Here is a 10,977-nt window from a genome sequence, read left to right as displayed (position 1 = left end):
CGGCAGTTTCTGGCAGAGTTAGTTTCCAACCTTTCTTCCCTTGCCTCCTCCTGAAGGCAGAGGTACGTTCATTCCGCATCTCTCTCTCCAGCAGCTGCGGAACAGCCCTGGGGCACTGGGCTGGGGTTTGTACAAGGACCCGGAAGCCCCTTCCCCCGGGAGGGGTGACAGTCCGAGGGGTTCGTGCTGGGAGGGAGCCAGCCAGCCGTCCTGCCTCAGCAGCGGGCTCTGTGCTCCGAGCCCCAAGGGGACAGCCGGTGTGGTCCTGCCAGAGAAGCGGGGGCGGGGGGTTGGTGGTGGCTCAGAAATAATCTCTCCATCACCAGGCTGCAGCGAGCAGCCGTGGCAGCCGCTCTGCCAATGGCCTGGGAGGCAAGGAGAGCTGTCCTTCCCTCCCCTCCAAGGAGGAGCATAACTCGGAAGGAGCAGAGGGCGACTTGGGGCCGGGACATCTGCAGCTACCTGTCCCCGCACCCTGGAGGCTCCCGGGGAGGGGCTGCCGCTGATGGGGAGGTCCCGCTCAGGTAAAGGCTGTCGGAGGAGCTCTCCTGCTTCTCACCAGCCCGGGGACAGGCTCGGTCAGAGAAGCCCAGTATCCGAGCACTGGCTGGGAGCTCCAGAGGCTGCCTGCTGGACTGGGAGGAAGGGTGAGTGTGGAGTCACACACACCCGGATCCCCTGCTCCCATGTGAATGGCTGGGTGACCTTGGGCAGGTGACTTAGTGCCTCTGAGCCTCAGTTTCCTTGTTTGTACAATGTGTAGGAATGAGAGGGGTTCGGAGAGGGCACACCAGAAGCCAAGAAGAGGCTCCTACTGTGGGTTTGGCTTCCGGGTTGGTGAAGAGGAGGGGGCACGGTTCCAGACCTGGGTCCTAGCCACGGCTCTGCACCACCTTGCTGTGTGTCCTTGGTCAGGCCCCTCACCTCCCTGGGCCTCAGCCTTCTCACTGGTCAGATGAGGACAGTGGGGGCCGTGATGGCGCAGACCGCAGAGCTGCCTTCCCCTGTAGGTGCTCCATGTACATCGGCTCTTCTTAATTTTCTTAAGAGGTTCTGGGGCCCTGTCTCTTGGCTTCCAAAGGTGAGTTATCATCAGTTCCATTTTGCAGGCGAGGCCCGGAGGTCCAGGAGAGAGGTTCGCTCAAGGTCACCTTGCTAGTGGGAATCTGCGCATGACAGAGACTTTGAGTTCTGATGCAAGGGTTTGGGAGGGGGGACGGTCCGAGCGTGGGCCTTTCTCAGCTGCCTGGAAGGGTGGCAGCAACCGGTGGCCTCAGTGGGCTCTCCGTGGCCCGGCCTGTGGGGATCAATCCAGGCGGGAGCAGAGGATCCAGAGGAATAGAGGTGGCCAAGGGTGGTGGCTTTCACATTGCATTGTGTGAAACCCAGGTGTTCTGCAGCAATGATCACGGGGTCTGGAACGAGGGTGACAAAGGGTAGGATATGGGGATAAGACTCCCTGCCTCAAAGTGGCGGCTTCTCTCTGGCTGGTTTCCCATAGTGAGTGTGACGCCAAAAATGCAAGGGCCCCACATGGCCCAGTCTTCACACACTCGGCCCACTCAGGGAGACCCCAGGGCACCTGTTAGTGATGGGCATGCTCTACCCCCGTCCCCTGGCCCCCCAGTTCTCTCAGACTCCAGGGCTGCTCCCATGCCTCTCATAAACCAGACTCCAAAATGATCTTTCCAGCTCATGTTGGTTTTTTTCCCTTCCTCTTCCTGTCTCCCTACCTCCTCTAGCTCTTTATTATTGATCTCACCTTAACCTCTGACTAATTGCCCCCAGCCTGTCAGTTCTCTTTGCTTCTGGAGTGCGTGGGTTCAAATCAAGAATTTATTTATTTCATTTATTATTATTTTTTTTAGAGAGGGAAGGGGGAGGGAGGGGAGAGAGAGGAGAGGAGAGGGGCAGAGAGAGAGAATCTTAAGCCGGCTTCATGCCCACGACTGTCCGACTCAGGGCTCGATCTCACAACCCTGAGATCATGACCTGAGCCAAATCAAGAGTCAGATGCTTAACTGACTGAGCCACCCAGGCACCCCCAAATCAAGAATTTAATACTTCCCTGCTGGGTGACCTTGAGTAAGTTTCTTAACCTCTCTGTGCTTCAGTTCCCTCTTCTGTGAAATGAAAATGGTAGCCCCCCCCCCCCCCACTGATTTGTCGTGCGGACTGAACAAGTGAATTTTCACTTATAAGGTGCTTACAAGAGTGCCTGGCGTGAAGGAAGTCCCATTTAAGCTCTTGCTCTTATTATGAGTATTATCTTCTGTCCAAGTCACACAGGAAAGATTTTGTTTGAAGACAGGAGTTTGAAAAGAAGTTTTAACTGCTGTTAAAAAGGGTTTTTAGGGCGCCTGGGTGGCTCAGTTGGTTAAGCGACTGCCTTCGGCTCAGGTCATGATCCCGGAGTCCCGGGATCGGGTCCCGCATCGGGCTCCCTGCTCGGCGGGGAGTCTGCTTCTCCCTCTGACCCTCCTCCCTCTCGTGCTCTCTGTCTCTCATTCTCTCTGTCTCAAATAAATAAATAAAATCTTTAAAAAAAAAAAAAAGGGTTTTTAAAAGAACACCGGAGTACAAGCCCCTCAAATCTCATAGAGGGGACGAGGGGATCATTGTCTGAGCTCTCAGGGCCAGGGAATAGCAGAGCCAGGCTCAGTTAGGACTCACAGTCCAGTGCTCTTTCCACAGCCCCAGTGCCGTCTCTCAGGGCTGTCACTTTCCCAGGGCTAGAGGACTTTTAACTTTAGCCTGGTCCCCAAGCCCACCAGCCCCTGCCCCAGAGCACTTGCGGAGTCCTTCCATGTGGCTTGGTAAAGTTCCAGTCACCTTTTAACTTTAATGCCACTGCCTTCCACCCCCTTGTTCCTTCCTTCTGTGTAACCAGGGAAGGTAGGCTGGCCCTGGCCTTTCCAGCATCCTGCTGGTCTTGGATACAGGACCGCCTATGGCAGCCCATCCTCTCTCTCTTCTGAAGGCCTGCGACCTGCCAATTTTTTTCTGATAAGGGATGACCCACAGTGGCCACGTGTGAGGGACTCTCCCAGGGCTGCTGTAACAGAAAAGATAAGCACCGTGGCTTAAAACAACACAAACATATTATCTTGCAATTCTGAGGACCAGAAGTCCAGTATGGGCCTTCAGGGGCTAAAATCAAAGTGTTGTCAGGACTACATTCCTGCTGGGGGTGATGGGGGAGAATCCAGTCCCAGGGGCTGCCCACATTCCTCGGCTGGTGGCCACCTCACTCAGACCTCTGCTTCTGTCCTCACGTCTCCCTCTCTGACCCTCCCACCTCCCTCTGATAGGGACCCTTGTGATTGCATTGAGCCCACTGGATAATCCAGGATCATCTCCAGATTTTAAGATTCTTAACTTAATCGCATGCACTCAAGTTCCTTTTGCCACGTTAGTAACATATCTGCAGGTCCCGGGGATTAAAATGCAGCTATCTTCAACTCCAGCAACTAGCTCTCGTCCAGATCAGTGAAATCTGAATTTCAGTATTTGGGGCCCTATTTGTAGGATGGCTTTGAAAGCTCCCCATGGTGATTTTATCATGCGGCCGGGGGTGGGAATGGGTGCCTGAAGTCGGGAGTGACATGATCAGGTGTGCATTTTCCAGAGCTCACTTGAGCTCACTCAGGTATTGCTAGAGACAGTATAAATCGGGACAAGCCTCATCAAGGGCAGTTTGGCCCTATTGATCAAAATAAGAAATGCAGGTGCCCCGTGACCTACAACCACTAGGATTTATTCGGCAGAGGGGCACGTGCAAAGATAGACGTATAAAGATATTTTACAGCACTCCTTGTGGTAGCAAAGGCTTGGAAGTGACCGAAATATCCCTCGTTGCGGGACTGGTTAGGTAGATGGTGATTGTGAAGGCAACAGAGAGCGCTGCAGATGTTACAAAGAACCTGGGCGGTCTGCACGAACCGACGTGGAAGGACCAGCGAGATGCATAAAGTGCAAGGTGCAGAGCAGATCATACTGAAGGCACTAGTTTGTGTAAAAATAGACAAGAGGAGCGTGCGTGTGCATAGAATATGTATTTCTCACAAATGGGTAAAACACTGGAAACTGGGGTTGCCACTGGAAAGGGAAACCGAAAGGTTTGGAGAAGGGATGAGAAGAAGAGGGGATTTCCTTTTCTCTCTATATCATTTTGTATTGTTTAATTTTTTATTTTTTTTTTTAAAGATTTTGTTTATTTATTTGAGAGATTGAGAGCATGAGTTGGGGGAAGGGCAAAGAGAGGGAGAAGCAGGCTCCACACTGAGCAGGGAACCGGACAAGGACGAGGGGCTTGATCCCAGGACCCTGGGATCATGACCTGAGCCAACGGCAGACGCTTAACTGACTGAGCCACCCAGATGCTCCTGTACTGTTTAATTTTTTAAATCGATGACATGTGTTGATTTAAAAAAAAATTTTTTTTTTAAGTTAAGAGGCATCCTGCTACCAGTGGGGGTTGGGGAGGAGCCAGCCTGGAGGAGATCATTTATTCGACCTGGCAGGAGGTGATAGGGGGGTGAATAAGGCAGTGGCTGTGGGGCTGGAGGAGGGGGAAGGCCAGGAGAGTAGCGAGAATAGACAGATGGAATCACACGGAAGGTGCTGAACGAATGGCAGCTGATGGGCCCTACCCTGCCGGCAGCTGTCTCAGCCTCTGCCATACCCCATCAGGGAGATTTGGTTAGCGACCAAGGCCACAGACCCCATTGGAGTGACCTGATCACAGTCTCTGGGCCACTGAGATCATTCATCGTGACCTCACTGGGGAAACTGAGGCAGCTCAATATTTTCATGACGGACTTGAACTAAAAGCACACTCAGATCTTTTGCCACCGAGAGTCCCAACGTCGAGGAGTCTCCAGGAGCGGGGTGGATGACACAAGGCAGGCTGCTGGCTGGGTGCCTTGGGGGAGCACAAACCCCCAACACACGAAGGTGGAATGTGGGTTCAGTGCTGCGTATCTTTACATTTTGAAAGAAGAGCTGCAATCCTGATTTTTAGGCTAAATCTCTCAAATTCTAAATGGTACCAGCTGACTCAGAAGCTGATAAAGCACCACACAGCTGAACATGCACCTGTCTGATGATCCAGCAATTCCAATCCTAGGTGGATACCCACGAGAAACCTGCACACATGTTCTCCAAGTTGCACGGCGGGCTGGAACGCTGGTCACAGCCCTGTTACGGCAGGCACAGATCGGAACACCCAACCCCAGGAGGAAATGAAGCGTGGGTTCACATGATGGAATACCAGACCGCAACGAGAACGCACAGACTTTGACCCTTGGCAACCACTCAAAGAATCTCAAAGTCATCATGTTGAGTGAAAGACACAGAAAGAGCAGATCCAGCAGTGACTCCATTGATAGAAAATTCGAAAACGGCCAGAACTAATCTATGGTGATCCCAGTCAGCTCAATTACCTCCGGGGGTCTGGAGCGGATTCTGAGGGCTGGTCACGTCTCCTGATCTGTTTCCCTCGGGGGCTGCGTACACATTGAGTTGAATCTGTGCAAGTGACTGCTGCACTTTCATATGTGTATTGTGTTTAAATTGGAAAAGTGGCTTTTTGTTTTGAGCGCCCATAGCTGTGGCGGGCCGGTAAGACAATGGACAGGCTGGATTCAGCCTCGGGCTCCCTGTTATGACCAGTTTGTCACAGAGAATGGCTTTGAAAGTGGCCGGGCTCCAGCCCCAGAACCGCCGACGCGCGCAAGTGCCCCCAGCTCTGTGCCTTTTACCTGGACAGTCCTGCCCTCCCGCCCTCCCTCCCTCCTGGAATCCTGCGATCCCAGGATGGAGACAAGTCAGCGGTGAAGGTCGGCCTACCTCCTTCCACCTCCCTCTACCTCTTCTGGAAGGGACGAGAGAGATGGTTGGGCCATTTGCAGTCACTTGTGCTCTCTGTTTAAAAATATTGCTCAAGGGGTGCCTGGGTGGCTCAGTCATTAATCGTCTGCCTTCAGCTCGGGTCATGATCCCAGGGTCCTGGGATCGAGCCCCACATCGGGCTCCCTGCTCAGCGGGAAGCCTGCTTCTCCCTCCCCCACTCCCCCTGCTTGTGTTCCCTCTCTCGCTGTGTCTCTCTGTGAAATAAATAAATAAAATCTTTAAAAAAAAAAAAAAATTGCTCATGATGTAATTATCCCCAGCGAACGATGCAAGCTACCGAGGGGTGTGCATGCCCGGCAGCTGAGCTCTGGCAGCTGAGGTCTTCCTGTTGGAGGAATGGTTGCCCGCCTCCCCCCGCCCCGCTCCCCACCCCGGCCGGAGACGGAACATTATTGCAAGGTTACAGAGCAGAACATGAACTGGGACCTCAGCCCCCCACCCCGCCAAGGTGCTGGTTGCTTTTTGTGAGGACATTTTTCAAGCGGAAAAATTGCAAGACGAGTTCTGCCTTGGCTCATAATTACTAGCATTTTGTCATGTTGACGTTATATATGAACGTATGGTTTTTTTCTGAAGCATTTCGAAGTAAACTAGACACTATGACATTTCACCCTGAATTCTTCAGCACAGACATCCAGAAAAATAAAGGTAATTTTCTATGGAACCACAAAATCGTTATCACATCAAACGCCAACTAACAAAAATAACAATTCCCTAATGTCATCTGTGTCCCGTCCATCATCAGATTTCTGTGTTTCCAAAATGTGAGCTCTCGGCGCTCATGGACACGATTTTCACGGCTGAGAGACAGCAGGTCTAGTGGTTTCTCCTTCCAGGCTCAGACAGGACAAGACTGGGGCGTGGAGAATGGCCAGCACATCCTCACCGCCATTGATCCCTGAACTCTTTCTCTGTACCCCACACTGAACCAAATACACATTCTCACCCTTCCAGCAGCCCAGAAATCAGGCAGATCCAGTTATTCTTCCATTTCAGAGATGGAAACACTGAGGCTTGAAGAGGTTAAGGAACCTGTCCTTGGCATCTGGGACTCCACACTTGGTCTGTCTGTTGCAAACCGCTCTGGGAGACCTCACCCTCATTTCACATTCCACCGAGACGAGGTTTTCTGGGGCTGTATCCCTGCCTTGCAAGGGCAGAGGCCAGGAGAGGGGTTCAAGGTTGAGAAAGAAACTCAAGGTGAGGCCAGGTGAACGTTCACCTGTGTTTGGTAACCTTAAGATTCCTCGGATCCTGCTTTTTACTGTTTAGTTAACCATTTTAAATCTTCATGTATCATTTTGAAACCTTTTTATGATAATAATGACCCGATACAACAGATATTGGTGATTATAATGAAGTTCTGATTTCATGTATGTTTTAGTCAGGACGGTTGGCTAGTGCCCTGGGCCTGTTGCAGAAACATCTGCACACATCTTGTGGAGATGCTCAGCTCCTGCCGGAGTTCTCGCCCTGCCCAGTTGTGCCCCAGGGGGAAGCTAAGGGATGCCGGGGGTGGGGGGATGGCGAATAAGACATAGTCGTAGCCTCAAGGACTGCATGTCAGGGAGACAGACACAACTTACTGTAACAACAGCAGATTTAGATAAATATTCATGGAGTATAGCCATTGAGTTTTGGGAGTACAAGGAAATTTGAGACGGATTCTAATTGAGAGAATCCGAGGAAGATTTTTGCAGGCAGGGGCATTTGAGCTGGGTGTGGAAGTATGAGTAGGAGTTCGAACAGTGACTGAGAGGCTGAGAGGCGGGGGTGAGCTGGGTTTGGGCCTGAAGGGCGTGGAAGTGGGCTGATCCCGGCATGTCCCCCATGGGACGGTGCAGCACTCATGTCTGGTCATGGGGAGCCAGGCCGGGTCCTCTGCCTTGAAGAGCCGCCTGCAGTCCTGGTAGGGTGTCCCAGGGATGCTCAAGAGCAGCCTGGCTGAGAGTCTGTGGACCAGCAAATGAAACCCCCACAGGGTCACAGCACGTTTTAGGTCACAAATTATTTCCTGTAAAGTGTGAAGGGGGCCATAGAGGGTTCTCTCCTCCACACCCCCTCCCTTCCATGCCCCCCAGCCCAAGAAACATTTGTGTTCGCACAGCTGTCCTCAATGGCCTGTGGTCTGATGACCCTCCCTGGACACGTGGCCACAAGGTCTCTAAGGAAAAGGGTGTTATTCCAGGGCCGTTTGGGGTAAGTGGGTCAAGTGCGGTTCCCCGGGGTATCTGCTCAGCCCCATGAACAAGCCGATGTGCCAAATGCCTCTTCTAGACCCAGGCTGGCTGGCTGGTTGCAGCGTCATTCCCCCCCTCCCCCCGCCCCAGCTTCCTGCCTCCTGGATGCCCCCTCGGGGACAGGCCCCTCTCTGCTCTCCATTGCTGAGGGGGCACCTGGGACACGCCGTTCTGCGGGAGAAGGTCTGTCCAGGGATGAAGGTGGCAGAACGTGAAAATGCCACATGGCAGGAAATGGGACAGTTGAGGCCCAAGGCCTGCCTGTGATCTTGGCACTGGGAGGCTCCGGGGTGGGCACAGGGAGGGAGAGACGCCCATTGCTGGCCGGTCTTGCCTTTGGAGGCTGCATCTCAGGTGACATCCAACCTCCAGCAAGCACCCTCACCCCACATCCAAGTGCTTTGCTTTGCAAAGATGTGGCAAGATGTTTATTATTGGGCTTTAGGAGCTCATTTAATTTGTGATCCGTAAGGCTCCTCCTCCCCGCATTCTGCACCTCCTGCAGATGGGCCTCTTCAAAACGAGACAATAAAGCCACACAGTGTTTTTACATGTAATGAAATATTTTGGCTGTGAAATTGGCCAATGAACAAATGGATATGCTAACCCTATTAATAGCAGTTGGCTTTTTCTCCTGATTTGGGCACTTTGTCTCCAGAATCATCCATCTTTTACTAGGTCTCTGAGGAGAGTGAGGGTCCCGGGGTCCTGGGGGCTAGAGGTGCCTAATGCAGGAAAGGGGGGCCGGGGGTGGACTGGGGGCCCTGGGGAACCAGGAGGGGCTGAGAGCCCGCATCTCTGGGCCAGTGCCTCCTGTCCAAGGTCAGGATGTTCCGAGGAAGGTGCTAGAGTCCGGGGCCACCTGGCAGTGTGTGGACAGGGTGGTAAGGGCTCCGCTGCCAGGATCCTCAACAGGGAAACGAGGATAAACTTGAAAATAAGGCGAATGGATGGATGCCTGCGTGTCCTCTCAATGTGACACCAGCCCTACTAGCAGGCTGGCAGGGAGTTATTTATACTTCGTCCCCCAAGGAATCGTGCCTTTGTTCGACTCTTCTTAACTATTCATTAGGGTCCCGATTCTGAAGTGAACATCGTTCACTGGCAAACTCGCGTCTGGCCCAGGTGCCCATGACTTCTGTCTGTTGGCAAAGAAAACCAGAGGCTGTGCTTTCTCTGCCCTCCCTGCAGGACCCTCCCCGGGTCTGTGTCTCACTCAGCCCCTTCCCCACCATTCCTGGGTGCCTGTGAGCAGGGGGGCCTCAGGCGCTCCTTGACCAGCTCCCACCACACCCGCTCCCTCCGTGAGGTGCACACTAGGTTTTTGGCACATGTTCATTCTATATTGGTGTGAGAGAACTAAAAAAAAAAATCTTACAAAAAATTACTTTTTGATGCCCGTTCATAGCCAAGCCTGCTCCTGGAGGTCCAGGGGGGGAAGGCCAATGGGGCCGTTGGTATTTTTGAGGGGTTTTTGGTCTCCTGACACTTGCAATGCTTCAGAGGCAAGCAGAGTAATCCCCGAATGCAGCTCAAAGTTGGCTCAGGTCAGTCCCCATTCCCAGGCACCAAATTCTGGTCCAGGAATCTATTGCTGTTAAACAAATCACCCCAAACTTATTATGGACAGAAAAAAAGAATCATGGATTCTGTGAGACAGGAATTTGGGCAGGGTGCAAGAAGGGCTTGGTGCACTCCTTGATGTCTAGAGCCTGTGCTGGAAGACCTGAAGTCTGGGGTGACTCCAACATCTGGGGCTGGAGGAGCCACTTCCAAGAGGGTGGGGTTGGCAGAAGGCTGGGCTCAGCTTGGACAGGGGGCCAGAGTGCCTCCAGCTGGCCTCTCCAGCATGGTGGCCGCAGTGGGTGGCTGGACTTCTCTAACATGGCAGCTCAGTGCTCCTGTGAGCCAAGTGGGAGCTCCATGGTCTTTTATGACCCAACCTCAAAATTCACAGGGCATCACATCTGCTGTACTCTTTTGGTCCAAGCAGTCAGAAGCCTGCCTGCACACCGGGGGAGGGGCCACAGCCCCCCTGCCAATGGGAGGAGTGTCAAAGAATTTGTGGTCATGTCAAAGCTACTACTCTTTGGGCATTTCTGATGACTTCCAACAACCCACAGAAGCCAAGGCAAGAGCAGACCTCCACATGTGATCTTTGCTCCCAGTTTGTCTTTGGGGTTTTTATATAATCATGTTCCTTCTTTTTCTTGGCTCCTCCAATTCTGGGGGCAGGGGGAGTTGTAGAGCTTCCAGTAACATCTGCCCATGGAACTCAATACACAGCAGACAACATGCCTATGTTGACGGGAGAGAGAGCTCATACTGCATTCGGTAAGTGAAGAAAACCAAGGAAAACTGAAACAGAAGAATATAAAGGTGCTAAGTGGTTATCTCTGGATAGAAGGTTTAGACATGAATTCTATCTTGTTGCTGCATATATAATTCTTCCCTTTTTTGTACAAAGCTCAAGTACCACGTGGGGATTAAGTTTGCGGGCTCTAGAGTCACACTGCTTAGGTTCACAGATCAGTTCTTTCCATTCCTAACTTTGTAACCTTGGGAGTTAGTTTGATTCTCTGAAACTCAGTTTCCTCATCTGTAAAATGGGGCTATTAGGCCAACAGTACCTGCCTCCAAGTGAGGATTATTGTAAAAAATACGCAAGACAATGCAAAACAGTGCTGAGTATAGTCCAGCAGAAAGTGAGCAACTGAAGTTAGGGATTAGTCTTAGTGGTATTATTCATAATAACTTTTTAAAGAGATGACAGATGGAAGGTTGTACAATTATACAAAAATAATAATAATAATAATAATAATAA

Source organism: Mirounga leonina, unplaced genomic scaffold, assembly GCF_011800145.1.
Source record: "Mirounga leonina isolate KUSES-001 unplaced genomic scaffold, KU_Mleo_1.0 Mir_180, whole genome shotgun sequence".
NCBI classification, from domain to species: Eukaryota; Metazoa; Chordata; class Mammalia; order Carnivora; family Phocidae; genus Mirounga; species Mirounga leonina.
This window is presented reverse-complemented; position numbering follows the sequence as displayed.